At 44.2% G+C, this 19,942-nt stretch overlaps 1 protein-coding gene and 1 long non-coding RNA gene across 9 annotated transcripts in view; one reads left to right on the top strand and one right to left on the bottom strand.

Moving 5' to 3' along the window:
* The window catches only part of LOC128351029 (uncharacterized), a 64,884-nt gene extending 48,198 nt beyond the window's left edge, over nucleotides 1-16,686 (top strand). The window contains exon 3 of the long non-coding RNA XR_008319558.1: nucleotides 16,435-16,686. This is a non-coding gene — a long non-coding RNA (uncharacterized LOC128351029). The remainder of the gene's footprint in view (nucleotides 1-16,434) is intronic.
* Nucleotides 1-19,942, bottom strand: part of NAALADL2 (N-acetylated alpha-linked acidic dipeptidase like 2) — a 1,287,075-nt gene that overhangs the window by 1,199,411 nt on the left and 67,722 nt on the right. The gene's annotated exons all lie outside the window — the stretch shown is intronic.

Below are 19,942 nucleotides of genomic sequence, written 5' to 3'. Positions count from 1 at the left end.
TGGGGTTTTTTTTGGTTTTGCATTCATGAATCTACTTAACCTTTTCCCTTGACACCATAGCTTCCCTCCTATTAATTCTCTCTGCTTCACGCTCTGTAGACATAGTTTTCTGTACTTCATTCTCAATGTGCAGCAGCCAAGGGCTCATCAAATGATGTGTTTGATCGACCTCTTTAGAAAGAAGACAGAAAGAGGGTCGCATTTTGTTGCAGCCCTCACTCAGAACCACCGGAAAATGAAATTGCCAGAAGACTACAAAATGTAGGATTGTCTTCAAAAGACTCTGCTTTTTCTCCTTTGCAAGTGTAATGGACCCAAATGTCTCAGCTGGCACACAATAATATAGATTCACTGAAATAGATTCACATTTGCTGCACCATTCTAGCTAAGAGCATCACCCTGTTTCATTAGAAATCACCTGTCAGGCCGAAGTGAAATAGAGGATGCTATCAGATACAAACCTATAAGAAACCTATACACAGGACAGCAAGCCACAGTCCAGACGAAACATGGTGAAACAGACTGGTTCCAAACTGGCAAAGGAGTAAGACAAAGCTATCTACTACCTCTTTATTTATATTGAGAGAAGCTGGATTGGAAGAAGGAGAACATGGTTTTAAACCTCGAGGAAGAAACATCAGTAACCTGCACTACGCTGATGACACCACTCTGATAGCTGAGAATGTAGATGATCTGCAAGCTCTAGTAATGAAAGTCAAGGAGCACAGTGAAAAAATGGGACTACATCTAAATGTAAAGAAGACTAAACTAATGACAACGGGTACAACAACCAGCCTCAGAATTGATAATGAAGACACTGAAGTGGTGGGTAGCTTCTGCCTTTTAGGATCGACCATCAACAGTAAAGGATCCAGCAGTCAAGAAATATGCTGCAGACTAGCACTTGGTAGGGTTGCAATGAAGGCCTTGGAAAGGATATTTAGATGCCGTGATGTGTCTGTACCTACAAAGATTAGACTTGTTCAGACAATGTTTTTCCCCGTTACACTCTATGAATGTGAAAGCTGGAATCTGAAGAAGCAAGATAGAAAAAGTATTGATATTTTTGAACTTTGGTGCTGTAGAAGATTTTTGAGGATACCATGGACAGCCAGGAAAACAAACAGATGGATCATAGAACAAATCAATACAGAATTTTCACTCGAGGCACAAATGGCCAGGCTTAAACTATCATACTTCAGACATACTGTATTATGCGAAAACCCAGCTCCCTTGAGAAGTCCATAATCCTGGGAGAAGGTGAAGGAAAGAGAAGTAGGGATGTGCGAACCGGTTCGAATTCAAACCGGGGTGGTTTGAATTCGAACCAAACCAGCCATCAGGTTTGAGCTGCAGGTTCGAATTCGAACCAGACAGGGGGTGGTTCGATTCGAACCCTCTGTGCACCAGACCACCACTCACTCTGGGCCACTCCAGCACTCCACAAGTGGCTTTAAGGTTTTTCTCCATAGGGAAGAATGGAGGTTTCAGCAACCCCATAATTGCACTTGGGGGGTGCTGGGGTGGCCCAGAGCAAGGGTGCTAACCACCCCCATGGGTTGCTAACCCATGGGCTACTGAGTTTGTTGTTTCTGAAGTGTTCGGAGTGTAGATTCTTTGGTAGCATATAAGATTTTCAATGACAAACCATGAATCCACTCTCATCTGCTAACCTTAAAGACACATAAACTTCAAAAATCACTTAAAAATCAGCCCTTTGCCCAATTCCTTTCAAATAATTCTGCTAGCTTCCTTGCACCCCTTGGGCACTACCACCCACCACACTCTGCTCTAGGCCATCCCTTTGCCCCCAACGTGAATTTATACATTTGTTGACACCTCCATGCTTCTTTATGGAGAAAAACCTTAAACCTCAAATTCCTTTCAAATAATTCTGCTAGCTTCCTTACCCACCTTGGGAACTACCAACCACCACACTCTGCTCTAGGACACCCCTTTCCCCCCAATGTGAAGCTATAAATTTGCTGCAATCCTCATTATTCCCTATGAGGAATTCAAAAATACTTTTAAAATTCACCAATAATCAGAGGAGTGTCCGATTGCCTTGGGGTTTTGTGGGTGGTAGGCACCCCTGAGTGCCTATCACCCACCCCATTTTTGTGTCCCTAGGTGCTCCATCATAGGGGATATGGGCTGGCTTGTGTCTCATTATACCCTATGAGAAAAATAATTAAAAATATTTCAAATATTCATAAAATACCATAGGGGTGTCTGAATGCTTTGGGGTTTGGGTGGTTGTTGGCACGCATGCATGCTCCACAATAGGGAATAATGGGCTGGTTTGAGTCCTATTAATACCCTATGAGGGGAAAAATTTCAAAAATTCATAAAAAATTGTACGAGTGTCTGATGTTTTGGGGTTTGTGTGGCAGGTACCCATGGGTGCCAGCTACCACCCCACCCACCCTTTGAGGTTCAAACCAGTTTGAACTGGTTCGAAACGGGTTTGAATTAGAACCGAACCAGAGGGTGGTTCGAGCAAAACCAAAACCGAACCACCCCCTCCTGGTTCGAACCCGGTTCAAATTCGAACTGAACCAGGCAAACCAGTTTTATGCACATCCCTAAAGAGAAGAAGAGGATGACCAGCAGCAAGGTGGATGGACTGGATTACAACAGCAATGAATGCACCACTGAGAGACCTTAAAGGCCAAGTTGAAGACAGATCATCCTGGAGAGAATCTATCTACGTAGTCGCAAGAGTCAAAACTGACTTGACGGCACGTAATCAACCAACCAATCAATTCATCAGATACAAATGCTGGTCCTTTCAAAAGCAGACCCTGGAACATTCAGATTAAGTGGAGAAATGTTCTACCAGTGGACAGCTTAGAAGGCCTTATCCATGCTGAATTTGTTGAACTGTCCCTATTGTTTCAGGGTCTCACAGGCCTTATTCACTGGGAGCCCTTCTGGATCAGTTCAGCCTAATGCTACACTTTCTACATACAACCAGCAATCCAGACCTTGTCTGCTTTTCTTGAGTTCCCAACTCCCCTGAAACTTTCCCTGGTCTTCACTCTTCTCTAAATGGTCTCCAGGGACACAGACCTTTGATTCCACTCATCTAACTACAGAACTTTCCTGATCCCTAAAAAGACTTAAGCCACACTAATACATTATGTGCTATGCATGTGCAATCTGTGTAGAGTGTTACAGACATGCAGATTTGCATGTGTGTATCATTATGGTCAAAACATGTACAGCAGTACTGTTCCTATCTGTACCCTGCATTTGAGGGGCCAATGCCCAGATTAATTCTTAAAATTAATGCATGTACAGACATTTACAAAAATATGTACAGACACTTCTACATACTCAAATTTATACATTTGAAATTTTAAAGCATGCATTCTTCCCCCACTAACTTGATGCAAACGTTCACTTCCTATCTAAGTTAAAAGAACCCAAGTTTGATCAGGATGTCCAAACTGATCAATATCAGTTTCTTCTAGCCTACTTACTGCAAATCAAGTGAGACTGGTAATCTACTTCAAATCCTGGGTATAGATCATGATTTATTTGCAGTAACAGACAATAATGGACCAAGTTTGGTCAGTTCTGATGTCATGATCAGACATGGTTTATTTTAACCTAAACAGGAAGTGGATGCTTGCATGGAGATGAGAGCAGGGAGTATGTCATATGGTATGCAGATCTAACAGAGGTTTCACATGAGATCTGAACTGATCCAATGTCTGAATAGGGCTTTAAAATCTACCTGATTAAAGACTTAAGGAAAGCCCTGCTGGATCAGGCCAGAAGCCCATCCAGTCCAGCATCCTGCCTCATAAAGTGGCTAACCAGGTGCATCTGGGAAACCCGCAAGTAGTGGTGGGGGGGGAGGGTGGCTCCCAGTTGCCTGCTGGTCCAGGAGCAAGAGGAAGCAACAAGCTTGTATTTCTCTCCTAAAGAAGATACCAAGCAAGGGATCACAGCAATGAATGAATGAATGAATGAATAGCCAAGAAAACAAGAGGGGAAAGAGAAACTAAGTCTGTTAGGGCTGGTGACTTTCTAGGGTTTGATTTCTGGCGGGGTGGAAGTGTTTGTGTCTCCGACAGAAGGGTAGCCTGAGTGGGGGATTCATTCCCGTTGAGTGCCTCAGCTTGTGGGAGGGGTCACATTCCTGGCAGAGTCAGTTTGTCTGCTGGTCTTGAATACAAGGGAGAAGGCAGATAACTTAGTGAACAGAGCTTAGCCAACAGAGATAGCAAACAGGGCATTGGAGTTTTGTGGGAAGTGTGCAGGGGGAGCCTAAAACTAGTCCCCCTGATCACAAGAATGAATGAATGAAAAAATAAATTTAAGAAAAAGAAGGGGAAAGAGCAGAATCACATAAAGTGCAGACAGGAGGCTGCGCTAGCTGGTCAAAGAGATCAAAGAACCAAAAAAAAGATAGCACACACCAGGTAAGAGATTCAGCATATAGGTGCTTATATGCCAATGCCAGAAGCCTCTGAGCCAAAATGGGTGAGCTGGACTGCTTGGTTGCTAACACAGAAATGGATATAGTGGGCATAACAGAAACATGGTGGAACAGTGAGAAGCAGTGGGACACTGTTATCCCTGGATATAAACTCCATAGAAAGGACAGGGAGGGGCGCCTTGGAGGTGGTGGAGGAGAAGGGATAGAACCTAACAAACTCGAAAACCTAGGTGGACTGGAGTCCTCCACAGAAACCCTGTGGGTGATAATACAAGGCCTGAAGGGAAATGTGCTACTGCAGATGTGCTATTGCCCTCCGGATCAAAACACTGACAGTGACTGGGAGTTGCAGGAGGAAATCAGGAAAGCGTCAAGGAGAGGTAGGGAAGTAATAATGGGTGACTTCAATTACCCACAGACTGGGTAAATTTACAGTCAGGTCATGACAAACAGGTCAGATTTCTAGATACGCTGAATGACTGTGCCACAGAACAGTTGGTCTCTTGGAACCAACCAGAGAGAAGGCGACCTTGGACTTAATCCTGAGTGACATCCAGGACCTGGTGCGTGATGTCCGTGTCATGGACCTCTTAAGGAACAGTGATCATAGTGCAATCAAATTCAGCATACATGCGGGGAGAGAATAACCAAGGAAGACCAAGGTGGCAGATCTAGAGAAGCTCAGAGAGACAGGCATGCAGACGAGACCTTCAGGGATGCGGTTGAGGTATCCCACTCCCACCTTCCTTATGAGGCAAGACTGCAAAACCTGTGGCTTTTTAGTTTAGAAAAAAGACAACTGAGGGGAGACATGATAGAGATCTATAAAATCATGTGAAGAAAGTGGAGAGAAATTTTTCTCCCTCTCACATAACACTAGAAACAGGGGTCATCCCATGAAATTGATTGCCAGGAAATTTAGTACCAACAAACTGAAGTACTTTTTCACACAACACATAATCAACGTGGAATTCTCTGCCACAAGATGTGGTGACAGCCAACAACCTGGATGGCATTAAGAGGGGCTTGGATAATTTCATGGAGAAGAGGTCTATCAATGGCTACTAGTTGGAGGGCTATAGGCCACCTCCAGCCTCAGAAGCAGGATGCTTCTGAATACCAGTTGCAGGGGAGTAACAGCAGGAGAGAGGGCATGTCCTCAACTTCTGCCTTTAGGCTCCCAGTGGAATCTGGTGGTGGGCCACTGTGTGAAACAGGATGCTGGACTAGATAGGCCTTGGGCCTGATCTAACAGGGCAGTTCTTATGCACCCTTTTCCATTGGTGTCCCCTAGTATCTGGTGCAGAGGGGCATGCCTCCCCGAAACCATGGCTAGTAGCCATTGATAGCCTTATTCTCCATGAATTTGTATAAATCATTTTTAAAATGTCTAAATTGGTGGCCGTCAACTAAAGTCTATATTTGCACTGACTAATTTGCAAGTCATTTCCTCCTTTTTCTTGAATATGTTCTTGTTGGCATGGCTCCTGATGGATATTTGTGATCAAGGGCTTGGCCTTGGTCATCATCCCCTAGCCTTCAGGCTTGAGAAGGCAGCCTGGTTCACTTCAGATCTGATCAGACCACGTTTGCTAGTGGCAGCAACATTTCTCAGGCCCTGGCAGGTTTCAAATTTACTTTTCAATGGGAAGAATGTTATTCTGGAAGAGGAGTTAAGAGGCAAATGGGAGTAGTAATCAAGAGAAAATATATGTCTTTTCCCAAAATTATTGAAGGGCTCCACTATTTCATAAGCATCATCAGGCCAGTATAGTGATCAGTGTACTGACACGGTTTTCAATTAAATCTAACAAGCAAATAAAATCTGAAAATGAACTGCCAGGGTCATTGTTCTGGAAGCACTATGGTTATAAATGTCATGGAAATAAGTGATGTGATCTGTTGACAAAAGTATATTTTCATAGTATGATCAGGGAGCCTTCACACACTATGTGAAATCTGTAGATAATTATCTTTTTAAAGAGGGAACTTCATATTTAATAGGATGTTAAAGGAGCTTTGTTTAATCAGACATTACAATATCATAAACACAGTTTCAAGCAGAATGTGTGATTGCTACTGAGAAATCTACAATAGATTTTGCAGTCAATAAATCGTGAACTGTGAAGTCTGTCTGCAATTATCAATTTACACCTTCCCACATATAGTTTCCTTTTCAAAGATATTGTAAGTCTTCTTGAAAGTTGTAAAATTATTAGCTACAAGACACACACACACATAACATAAAAAACACCGAATAACAGAATAAAGAAAAACAAAATAAAGAAAAATATGCCTAGCTGATAAGTTACCATCTTAAACTGCATCCAGAATCCAGAGGCACATACTGTATACCTATCACGTCTTTATTTCAGTCCATCACCAGCTACTGAAACAGAATACAAACACAAAGCAAAATAATACAACTTAAATCAAAAGCAGAAGCAAACCTATATCTTTTGTGCATAGCTGATTTTCCCTTATAATTACCCTTTAAACATGTAATAACATCCCATTCAAGAGTTATTACACATGAATTGTAATTGCTGACCTCGCTGTGTAACCTGCCTCCCGCCCACTGACCACGAGTACGGCATTTTTTCTTTATACAAACTCATGGTTGGCAGCAGAGCTGGGTTACATAGCATGTCGGTGATGGGCGGGATGTCATTAATAGCTGGCATTGAATCTATGCTGTACTCAGTTACAATAGTCCCCAAATAGGGATTTGATGACTACAACAACAAGAGAAGATTTGCATGGGTAAATGACCTCGCACATAACAAACACCACAGATGAAACATATTTCTTTCTGTGGAAAATCTTATAAATTTAGTTTCCATTCACTAGGGCTCTCTATGTATGATTGGGACCCAGCCATTCAGAGAGTTTTGGACACTTCTACAGTCCTATGCATGTTCAGTTGTGTGCACATAATTTCTGTTTCTTCAATCAAATCTATATGTACGTATCAGGGTAGGGCCTGCTCTTATGATACTGCTATCTCCACACATCCAGCCATCCTGCTTTTGTTGTTTGAAAAGATCATAAGTATTGCCTTCTGGGTGGCAAAACAACTAAGTGATGCACATACATTTGAAAAATCAGTCCTATGTTGGACAAGATGCAGTGAATAAGAGAGAAAAACCCAAAGGACTGCATGTTCAGGATGTCTATTTTGTGTTTACCAGATAACTAAAATTTGATTAATGTGTACAAATTATTTTTCAAAAATAATTTTAATAATTTTAAAAACATCTAGAAAAAAAAACTTTTTAAAAAAATCTCTTCGAAAAAAATAGCGAGGGGGGAGAAAATTTTGTACATCTTTCTTGTTCTTGGTTACTAGAGAATCTGAACAGATTTCTCAACTCCATGGGGGAGTTGATGATCAAATGGGTATTTTATTTATCCCATTAATTACAATTAAAATGAGGGTACACTTTTCATCCAAACATTCCCTTCCTCAGTCCTGGCTCGGGGGGGGGTCCCCTTTTAAAAGTGACCCCACCCCACCCCAAACATGCAAACTTCTCCTTAAATTCCCATTCATTCAAAAACTGTTTTGAAGATTAGATGCAAGAGCTGTTCAAAAAAGAAATGACTCCAAGGCATATGTGGTCTTTCCCCACACTTTTCCCTTTGAAAAGCTATTGCTCTTAGTTAGTCCCCAGGAGCTTTCCCAGACAGGAGGCTTTACCTTAGGTTTACTGTAGGTTTACTGCAAGGCTTTTATGTGAGTTTGAAGCTGTCCAAAAAAACTAATGCAAAAAGTGGAATATTTGATGTAGACAGATGCCTGCCTGCATGCATACCGTATTTTATGGACTATAAGACTCACTTTTTTCCTCGAAAAATATCGGCCAAAATTCAGGTGCATCTTATACTCGTAACTGCCCAACAGGTTTGGGGGGGGGGGCTATCCCCCAGCAAAGCCTGTACTGATGCTAAAGCAGGGTGTTGGGGGCGACCCTCTTTTAACCCCATGCCGCCTGGGGACTGCTGATCCAGCTCACCCTCCACTCCAGTCACCCTCCGCGGCTTGGGCTGTGGACTCCTCCTCCTCCCCCGATGAGCCTGTGGCCTCCGAGGATCGTGCAAGTTTTACATCACCAACAGCAACACCATCGTTATCAGCTCTTCCTCCCGTTTTATTTTCTGCAAACATGTTCAGCTGAAGAAAGTGCGAAGAAGTAGGAGAGCCAAAGTAGTGGCCGCTCCCTCCTCTGGAAGTTAATATGACCCCTGCCCGCCCACCCCAAGTATGTGCATTCTGGTGAGGAGAAGGAAAGCTCAAAAATGAAAGAGGTGGTTTTTTTTAAATAGGGTCAGAAGCGAGGTTGAAGAGAAAACAAGGAGTGGAGTAGGAGCAATTGAAAGAGGACTTATCTGAGGCAAGAAGAAAGGAGAACAAACTGAAGCAAGGCTGAGAGTCCTTTCCTGGAGCTAGCAGGACTTTTCGGTACATTTTTGATAACAGTTTAATATGTTAAAACTCTGAAAAACTGGATTAAAATTAAGGTGCGTCTTATAGTCTGTAGCGTCTTATAGTCCATAAAATACGGTATATACATTCATAAGCAAGTAGGCCCTGTCTTCCTTTTGTGGCAGACTGATTGGGTGAGGCAAATGCCCACTGCTCTGTTTTTCAGAATGAGATATTTCAACACTGTACACATGATTTTCTCTGATTTCAATTGTACTAATTAAATACAATTTCAAAATATGTATTTGTTTAGGGCTTTGCTCACATTGAACATTCTAGCCAATGGTTAAGACTTATTTTACATACATTTAAAAACATATTGAGGCTACCCACACAACCAAAATCAGGTAGGACAAGCTGTGCATGCTCCCAATTTTTGATTGTGTGTGAGCAAATAACTAGGTAGAAGGAGGGAGATGTGATTGAGCAGAAGTTAGGTAGGACATAGTCGTCCTATCCAGCTTTCATACCCACCACCAGTGTTTCCTCTAACAAAGATTCCCAGATGTTGTTGACAACTCCTCCCATAATCTCCAAGCAAAAGCCACTGCAGGTGGGGATTCTGGGAGTTGTAGTCAACATTTGGGAATCCCTGTTAGAGGGAACACTGCTAACCACTTTATTATTTATTTATTTGTTCGATTTCTAGATCGCCCTTACAAAATAGCTCAGGGCGGTTCACAAACATCAAAGACCCTTTAAAACAATTCAAGAGCACTGGAAGGCCAGGCCGAACAGGTAGGTCTTTAAGGCTCTCCTAAATTCCAATAAAGAATTCAAATTATGGATGTCTGCAGGGAGCGCATTCCACAGTCCAGGAGTGGCTACAGAGAAGGCCTGCCTCTGAGTCACCACCAGACGAGCTGGTGGCAACTGGAGCTGGACCTCCTCAGATGATCTTAGCGTGCGGTGGGGATCAGACCAAAGAAGGCACTCTCTAAGGTAACCTGGACCTAAGCCGTTCAGGGCTTTAAAGGTAGTAACCAGCACTTTGTATATTGCTCAGAAACATATTGGCAGCCAGTGCAGCTGTTTCAAAACAGGCATAATATGGTCTCTCTGGGTTGCCCCAGAGACCAGCCTTGCTGCCTCATTTTGAACTAACTGAACTTTCTGAACTATGTGCAAAGGCAGCCCCACGTAGAGGACATTACAGTAGTCAAGCCTGGAGGTTACCAGCTGGTGCACCACTGTTCTGAGGTTATCCTCCTCTAGGAATGGACACAGCTGTCGAATCAGCCTAAGCTGATAAAAGGCACTCCTGGCCACAGCCTCCACCTGAGATACCAGAGTGAGGCCTGGATCCAGGAGTACCCCCAAGCTGCGTACCTGCTCCTTCTGGGGAAGTGTAACCCCATCCAGGACAGGGAGATCTGACTCATCCCTCAGATTCTGAGCCCAACAATGAGCACCTCCATCTTGCTTGGATTCAGCTTCAATTTGTTATCCCTCATCCAGCCCATTGCTGCCTGTAGGCAGGTATTTAGGGAATGAACGCCATTTGCTGATGAAGCAGATGAAAGAGAGAAGCAGATTTAGGTGTCGTCAGCATACTGATAACACCCAGCACCAAATCTCCAGATGACCTCACCCAGCGGTTTCATGTAAATATTGAAAAGCATTGGTGACAGAATGGAGCCCTGAGGGACTCCATATAACAGCTCTCGTTAAGAAGAGCAACTGTCACCAAGCTCCACCATCTGGGATCTGCCCAAGAAATACAAGCGGAACCACTGCAGAGCAGTGCCTCCTATCCCCAGCTCTGCCAGGCGACCCAGAAGGATACCATGGTCGATGGTATCAAACGCAGTCGAGAGATCCAAGAGGACCAACAGAGTCACACTCCCTCTGTCGATTCCTCGGTATAGGTCATCCATCAGGCCGACCAAAGCTGTCTCAACCCCATAGCTTGCTCTAAAGCCAGTTTGAAACAGGTCTAGATAATCAGTTTCCCCAAAAACCGCCTGGAACTGGTCGGCCACCACCCTCTCGATTACCTTGCCCAACCAACAGAGATCAGAGATTGGCCTATAATTACCCATCACCGAGGGATCTAGGGAAGGCTTCTTAAGAAACAGTCTAATTATTGCCTCCTTCAAGCATGGAGGCACCTTACTCTCCCTCAGCGATGCATTTATGATATTCACCAGGCCTCCTCGAATAATCTCCCTGCTAGATTGAAGCAGCCAAGTTGGGCAGAGGTCCAGAGAACAAGTGGTGGACTGCACCGCTCCATGCAGCTTGTCCACATCCTCAGGAATCACAGATTGAAACTGATCCAACCTAATACTGCAAGAAGGATTGCTGGACACCTCCTTCATAGACCCTGCAGAAAAAGTGGAATCCAAGTCGGCCCGAATACAGGAGATTTTGTCTGCAAAGAACCCACTGAGGGCATCACAGCAGAGCACCTCCGGGAGCCAATTAGAAACAGGAGTAGAAATTAGACTCCTCACTACCTGGGATAACTCCGCCAAACGTGAATCTGCAGAAGCAATGCAAACCGATCAGAACTTCTTTTTTGCCGTATGCACTGCTTCCACGTAAGCCCTCAAGTGAGTCACATGCTGCATCCTGTCAAATTCGAGCCGAGTTCTCCTCCACCTGCACTCCAGTCGCCTACGCAGCCGCTTCAACCCTCGCAACTCCTTGGTATACCAGGGAGCCAACTTTGAAGTGGGTCTGGAGGGACACTTAGGAGCAATAATGTCTACTGCTCTGGCAGGTTCCTTATTCCTTGACCAAGGTAGGAGGAAAAGCTGTCCCACCCAGCTTCTGTCTCCCACCCAATCTCTCTTCCTACTTAATTGTTTGCTCCCACAGGGGAAAAAATGGGAGAGGGCACAGCTCTCAGTTGTGTGAACAGCCTCACCGATTGATACTTTCAGAGGGTCTATACATGTGTATCAAAGACAAGAAGGCTCATAAGGAAAGCATCGTGATTATGCTGAGGAGCAAGGGTGGGGACTTGATACAGATTCCAGAGCTCAATTACACCAAGAAAATCAAAAGGGTACTGAAGCGACAGGATAGGACATGAATGGAGGTTGAACTCTCATATTTTCTTGCCCATTCAGCCATCCCCTGGCGCCTTGCTGGGTCAGTGAAGATGTGGTTTCATTCTTCCACAAGGGCACAGCCGATTAACCTAACAAACTGGCAAGGACTTCCTTTGGCAAGGAAGAAAGCTGCTGGCATGGAGGTGATCTAATGACTGAAGACAAGGCACACAAGTCTGAAGAAATGTGGAAACTTTTATATTCCTTTTTTGGTCTAAGATAAAGAAACAAGGAAAGAAACAGACAGAAATTGCCAGAAGACAAGAAATACCTAGCCTCCCTCCAATGTTACATATACTCTAAAATGTCCTGATTGATACATTCACAGTTTTATTGCAGTGAGCATTAATATTGCTCAGATTGACTTGATATGCCATATTATATGACAGCTAGAAAAATTAAAAGCCCTCAAGCTGTGATCTCTTCAGATATTCAGAAGTCAAGCAACCCAAAGCATGTTAATCAAAGAGTGGAAAAGTTGCTTACAGGCTCAGGTGCTGCAGAATAAAAAGAGGGCTGGGATATTTTCTGCATTCTGCGCTAGCCAATCAAGGACCTGGTATGTATTACAGAGACCTGACTGGGGGAGGCTGGGGGCCCAGTGTGGTCCCAACTTCTTCCTCCAGGCTGCTCTGTTGAGGAGCGGGTGAGGGGCCATGGGCGGGGAGGTGGAGTGGCTGTGGTCTATAAGAATCACCTTTCCATTACCAGGATCCCTGTTAGAGTGTCGGACCATAACAAATGTGTGTACTTAAGTCTGGGGACCAGGGATTGACTGGGACTTCTGTTGGTGTACCGATCACCCCGCTGCTCAACGGAGTCCTTAACCGAGCTGACGGACTTGGTCTCAGACTTGGTGTTGGAGTCCCCCAGGCTTGTGGTGCTGGGGGCTTCAATGTTCACTTTGGGACCAAGTTGTCCAGGGCAGCTCGGAAGTTCATAGCGGCCATGACAACTATGGACCTATCCCAAGTGGTCTCGGGGCCGATGCACATTGCTGGTCACACGCTTGATTTGGTCTTTCACTCTGATCAGGGTGGTGTTCCGTGGGTGGGGAATCCTGTGATTTCCCCATTGTCATGGACGGACCACCATCTGGTTATGGTCGGACTCACAATCACTTCCCACCTTCACAGGGGCGAGGGACCTATTAGGATGATCTGCCCGAGAAGGTTATTGGATCCAATAGGATTTCAAGAAGCCTTGGAGGGTTGGCTCTGCTGGTGATCCTGTTGATGCCCTGGTGGAGAACTGGAAGAGCAAACTCACTGGGGCAGTAGACATGATTGCTCCTAAGCGTCCTCTCTGACCTGCTTCAAAATTGGCCCCTTGGTATACGGAAGAACTACTGCGGCTGAAGCAGCGAGGTAGACTACTGGAGCACAAGTGGAGAAAGACTCGGCTTGAATCCGACAGATTGCAACATAGAGCTCATTTGAAGACCTATGCTCAGGCCATATGTGCGGCAAGAAAGCGATTCTTTTCTGCCCGTATTGCATCCGCAAGTTCACATCCGGCGGAGTTGTTCAGGGTTGTGAGAGGGCTAGTGAGTGCCCCTCCTCCCTTAAATCAGAATCTGGAACTATCGATTACCCGCTGTGATGTGTTTAATGAATTCTTTGTGGAAATCACTTCTATCTTAAAAGATGTATACTGATTGCCAATATGTTTCCGGGGGAAATTCAAGGTCTTGGTTATAGCCCATAAATAGTCTGGATCCTTGCTGCACTAGTGTTCCGAGTGTTGTAAACTGCTCAGAGACTTGCATTTTGGGCAGTATAGAAATATAATATAATAAATAAATAAATAAATAAATAAATGATAGTCTCCCCTCCCTCTAAAGAGTTAACAGGAAGTGGACCCTTGTCTTGACAGACAGGCTGATGACCTCCAGGGCTCAAACCAATCAGTCGACCATGTGGGTGGGACATGAGAGCTGCTGGGATTTCTGGGAACGAGAAGGAGGAAGTCAGGACATAGAGTGTGGACTAGCAGGAGGTCAAATGCTTCATGGCTAAGGCTGCAGGATAATCTCTTGGTCAGAGATCTGCAGGAGGCTAGATTCTCATCAGGAGTTAGGTGAGTTTTAAGGGAAGAAGCCAGGACTTTGGCTTCCCAACAAAGAGAACAATTTGTGTAGTCAGACTGTGTGCCAGGAATTTATTTTACTTTTGTGAGTACATTTTGCATGTTCCTAAATACCTATTCTTTGCAACTAAGTAACTAAGATTTTAAAGTGTGCTACCCCAGGATCGTTCAGGGTGCTGTTGAAGTATTCTTGTAATCAACTAATAATTTCTGAAGTGTATCTAAAAAGCTAAAAGCCTCAGAGAGAACCAGTCTGCAGTAATTGATTAAAAGTTTTTTTCTCTGTTCTTCTTACAAGCCTCAGAAGGTTGAAGTATTAACCCAGCGGGGTGGGGGTGGGGACGATAAGCGAGATTTATCTGGTGCAGAACACGTCTCAAAGACAGCTTGGCCAAATTAACAAATTAACTCTGCGTGCAGGCAAACACATGGAGGGAGGTTTTATTCTTGCTTACTGGCAAGGGGAAGCAAAGTGAAACGGGGATTGCTAGTCACCCCAAACCCGATTGGGAAAGACCTTCTAAAGCAGTGACTTGGTGGCAGCATCAACCTACCGAAACTTCTAGATTTACTAGAACTCCTTTTCTTAGCTTTCTGGGTTTGGAAAGTTAAGGATTTTAAATCCCTCATAGGCAGCTTCACTGAGCACTGAGCTCACTGAGCACGCTTATCATCCTGATAAGAGTCATTCCTGAGCTAGCTGAGGCAAAGACTGCTGAGAACTAGGAACATAGGAAGCTGCCATATACTGAGTCAGACCATTGGTCCATCCAGCTCAGTATTGTCTTCACAGACTGGCAGCGGCTTCTCCAAGGTTGCAGGCTGGAATCTCTCTCAGCCTTATCTTGGAGATGCCAGGCAGGGAACTTGGAACCTTCTGCTCTTCCCAGAGCGGTTGCATCCCCTACAGGGTATATCTTACAGTGCTCACACTTCTAGTCTCCCATTCATATGCAACCAGGGCAGGCCCTGCTTAGCTAAGGGGACAAGTCATGCTTGCTACTACAAAACCAGTTCTCTTCAGCTAGTTTATTCATTAAGTGACCTGAGTCAGGAAAGGAAATTTCCACACACCAATACGCTACAACAGCTGCCTGCCTTCAATAGCTACTGGCACCCAAATATATGAGCCTCAAGGACATATTTTCAGGTGGTGCATGCAGCTGCAACACCAGCTGCATGCACCAGAACTTCATTAGCATCACCAATAATAGCAACACCAGTACTTCATTAGACAAGATGTCAGCCAGAATTTTTTACAAAGATAAAATCTGATTTTGATCACTTCAGTGACACCCAGCCCTACAGTTCAAAACAAAAGGCTTTTTACCACACAAGCAACTTCTTGTAAATACTTGCAGAGATACCTGAGGGACCACCTGCTCCCAAGGGTTGCTGCCCGCTTGTCGAGGACATCTGAGGGGGCCCTGCTCCAGGTGCTGACAATGAGAGAGGCCCGGCTGTCGTGCACTCGGGACAGGGCCTTCTCTGTTGCTGCTCCCAGACTCTGGAATGCTCTCCCAGTGGCCATTCGTTCCTCGGACTCCATCACGGCTTTTAGAAAGCTTTTTACCCAGGCTTTTACATAATCGTTTTTAATGCTGCTTCTGTGTGTTTTTATCTGTTGTATTGTTTTAATGCCTGTTTTTATATGTTTTTATACTTTTTAGCTTGATGTTTTTATTGTCTTTTTATTGTATGTTTTAACTTTTGTAAACCGCCTTGGGGTTGTCTTTTAATGAAAGGTGGTATATAGATGCAAAAATACATACATACATACATACATACATACATACATACATACATACATACTTCCTTCTGTAGTGGGCCATCATTTTCTGTACTGGCTTAAGAAGTTGTACTTTCCAAAGTATGGTATCAGGTATATATTATCAGATGTCCATTGTGAAGGTGAAATATTGCTTTAGGAGACATAACTCAGAATTTTCCCTTCTCTCTTTCTCCTTGCCCTCCTTTTCAGATTTTATGTTCCATTGACTTTATCATTACCGTAAAGAATAGCACAGACTTTCCACTTCATCGCTATGGAAAGGATCCCTCTGCCCACTTTTAAGCAAATAAAGCTGGAAGCATCATTTATTTCTCATCTTAGACATCAGATAACCTTGAGCATTAAAACTTGCCTGCCACTACTTTGCTCTTGACTTTCCAGAACTAAAATAAATAAAATAATTTCACACACACACACACACACACACACACACACACACACACACACCCCTCCCTAAATGTGACCTTGCACAAAGCAATGCTAAATTAGCCAGCAATTTTTATTTTTATTTTTTTGTAAAATGCATTGCTGTTATTAACTTGCAATTTTTTCATTTCAGCTTGTGACTGACGCTTGGCAGGTTAAAATTTCCATTTTCGCACTTGGATGAAGCTCACTGAAGTAGAGATTATGGAGATAGTGACAGTGAATTTTTACAGAGGTATCTTTCTACCTCTTCAGTCTGTCACAACAGAATAAAAATACAAAGGAGTTTCTCTTTAAGAGATTGTTCATCAGCTGGGTATATCAGCATCAAGACTGGAAAAGGTAACTGCTTTTGTGCATCACTGCAATAAAAGAGTGCTACATATATTTATACCCCAACTAAAAACATCAAACATCAAGAATGCAGATAACTTTTGCCAGCTCTTATTCATGCATTGAAGGAACAGGCTTCTGTGTAAGTTTGTGAAGATGGTTTTCATTAGACCTGAATTTTTGGCTGCAGTCCTACTTATCTAAGTTTAAGTCATTGAATTCTGTGCTACCAAGAAACTATGCATGGGATCAGGCTGTACACAGTTTACAATTTTTCATTAACATTTCAGGCACTGCCCTTTCCTTTTTGACTCCTGTTTAGCTCCTGTTTATTCATTTACATTACCCTCTTTTGCCAACAGTGATATCGCTGCATAGCCGAATCTACATGGCTATGCTAGTCTAAACGGCTATGCTAGTTCCAAAATCCTGAAACCTGGACATCTGAAGGACCACTTTCTCCCATATAAATATCCCCAGCACTGTTCCCTTTAAGAGGGAATCCCAGATATTGTTGACTACAGTTCCCAAAATCCCTTGCTGCAGTGGGCTTTGGCTGAGAATGCTGGGAGTTGTAGTCAACAACATCTGGAATTTTCTGTTACAGGAAACGCTGCTGGCCATTAATCAGGATCATTGGGTCGATAGCCTGCTGAAGTAGTTGTATAATGAATAAAGTTGCTCTAGTGCAAGGAGATCACATCATTGCACTAAGAAATGTAGATTTGTGAAATTGCACTCTTGTGCTCTTGCACAAAATTTCCCTTTAAAACAGATGAGGCATGCCACATGTGCGCAAATGTGCAAGCATGCTTGCAGTAGCACAATACTTCACTGGAATGGAATCACCAGACTTAGGGCAAGCAGCTAGTGCAACACAGCTTTATACTAGCACAACATCCTTCCACAAGTGCTTGGTTAGTCAGGAGTCAACCATTAATCCAAGCCCTTCTCTGGGTATCCCACTACTCACTCATGACAATTTTGCTGCCTGAGGATGAGCAGGAAATGACGCCTCCTTACCATCTCTTTTCTCTCCCCCCGCCTTTTAAAATCAAATCAATTCCTTCCTTATTCCACTCTCTCCCTTCCTGCCTTTGCCATTAGGAAGGGAAAAGGAAAAAATGTGGTGCCATTTCAGCTCACTTCCTCTACAGGGCATCATGGGAGAGTAGGGTTGCCAGGTCCAGATGGTGAAAATAGTCAAAATCTGTCACCAAATAAGTGGAAATGGTGCTGTTCATCAAAAAAAGGTCTCTAAAAAGTCTCCACTTTGCATTAAAAAACCTGCATACATGTGCTAACTGGAATAATATATGCATGCTTTGCTAAAAACAGGATAGTTTGAGAATAAATACAACTCACACGCCCCATTTCCCACACAATTCAAACACCAGCCCTCTTCTGAGTGGATCACAGAATCCCATGGGACAAATTGTGCATTTTATTTTCATTTGGGGAGGGAGACACACCAGGTACCAAACTGGTACCTATAGGGGAAGCATAGGTTCCCTGACTTGGAGAAAGCTTGCTGGCTACTCAAGCAGAGACACAAGACACAGTCAGAAGAAGTCCCTCCTTGGGGCCACTGGGACCACTGGACCTGTCACAGTGAGTCACTTAGAAAACTGCTGCAAAAAACACTTGGCTGGGGAAATGGGATGGGAATTGCCAGCACAGCAGCAGCATACAAATGAGCTCTGCCTGCCACCGCACAGCAAACATTACACAGGAGTAAGCCCACTGTTTCCAATTGGCCTTCACAGTTGACAGCTACTGAATGATTTGAGCCACTCCACAACACTTGTAGCAGGGTCGCTGGAACTCCGGACACCCCTTCCATCACAGAAATAGAGGGGTATTAAAATAGTCCCAAATCCTGGTAAAAGTTCACATCTGGGAACCCTATGGGAGAGGTGCTGGTTGGCCCATAACCTGGCCTGAAAACTGGCCCACCATCTACTTTCTGAAGTGGCCTACTTCACCTTGTTTTGTGTCAATACCAGCACAAGAGTGCCCCTATCTTCTGTGTTAGGCAAGTGGCAGCAAGTGTCACAAATTGAATAACTGAAAGCAAAACATTAACCACTCAAACTAAATAATAAAATACAGTTATTAACTAAAAGATGAACCCCAGATGGGATAAGGAAGCTTTGACTTGCTTCCTGAAAGCCAACAAGGAACAAGAAGTTGCTTACCTGTAACTTGAGTTCTTCTAGTGGTCATCTCTGCTCTTACACAATTGGGCTTTGCACCTGCACAAAAACCTCATCAGAATCATTCCAAGTTAGCTTCTCTTCATTTCTGGGGAGGTAGCCCCACCCCCGCTGGTCATGTGTGCATGTGCCCAGGCTCCCTCCGTCACTGAGTCCGTCAACCTAAAGAACTCAAAGAGGGGAGAATAAGTGGTCGTGTAAGAGCATAGATGACCATTAGAAGAACCCAAGTTACAGGTAAGCAACCTGTCGTTCTTCGAAGTGGTCTCTGTGCTTTACATGACTGGGTGAATTGCAAGCAGCACCCTGTGCATTTCTCACCTGGAAGGAGGAAGTCAGGCAAAGAGTGATTGTAAGAATGCTGCCCCGAACGCCACATCTCAGCAGGATTGGACATCAAGGACACAATGCTGGATGAACAAGTAAGGCAATGCCCAAGTGGTGGCTAGACAGATGACCTCCAGAGGGACTGCCCTGTCGGAGGTGGTGGATGCCACTACAGCTCTAGTGGAGAGTGCTCTTAAGGAGGCAGGTATGTCCTCCTTAGCAAGTTGGTAGCAGCAGAGTTTGATAGTCTTGATGACCCAACATGAGATGGTCTGGGAAGAGGCATGTTGACCCCTGTTGGGGCCTGTGTGAGTAACAGAGAGCGCCTGGGAGGAATGCTAAGCAGAAGTCCTGTGAACATAATGGGCTAAAGTTCTGCAAATGTGTAGAGCATGAAGATGCCTCTGCACTGCATCAGTAGTATTGGGAAAGAACACTAGTAAGGTGAGAGGGTGAGAACAATGGAAGGAGGAAACAACCTTGGGAAGGGAGGCAATGTCTGGTTGGAGAACCACCTTGTCCTTGTGGAAAATCAGGTAAGCGTAGTCCATCCTCAAGGCACAAAGTTCGCCAACATGCCTGGTGAATGTGATGCCTATGAGGAGCACCACCTTACAGGAGAGTTGATCAAGGGAAATAGATGCTAGAGGCTCAAAGGGGTGTCTGATGAGACAGGAAAGTACAAGTGAAAGGTCCCATGCTGGGTCCATAACAGGTGCGTCCAGGTATAGATGAGAAAGACCCTTCGGGAAGTGTTGGCTGGTG

This window comes from Hemicordylus capensis, chromosome 3 (assembly GCF_027244095.1).
Source record: "Hemicordylus capensis ecotype Gifberg chromosome 3, rHemCap1.1.pri, whole genome shotgun sequence".
In the NCBI taxonomy this organism is placed as follows: Eukaryota; Metazoa; Chordata; class Lepidosauria; order Squamata; family Cordylidae; genus Hemicordylus; species Hemicordylus capensis.
Note: the sequence above shows the minus strand (reverse complement) of the source record. Positions and strands in the feature narration are given on the sequence as shown.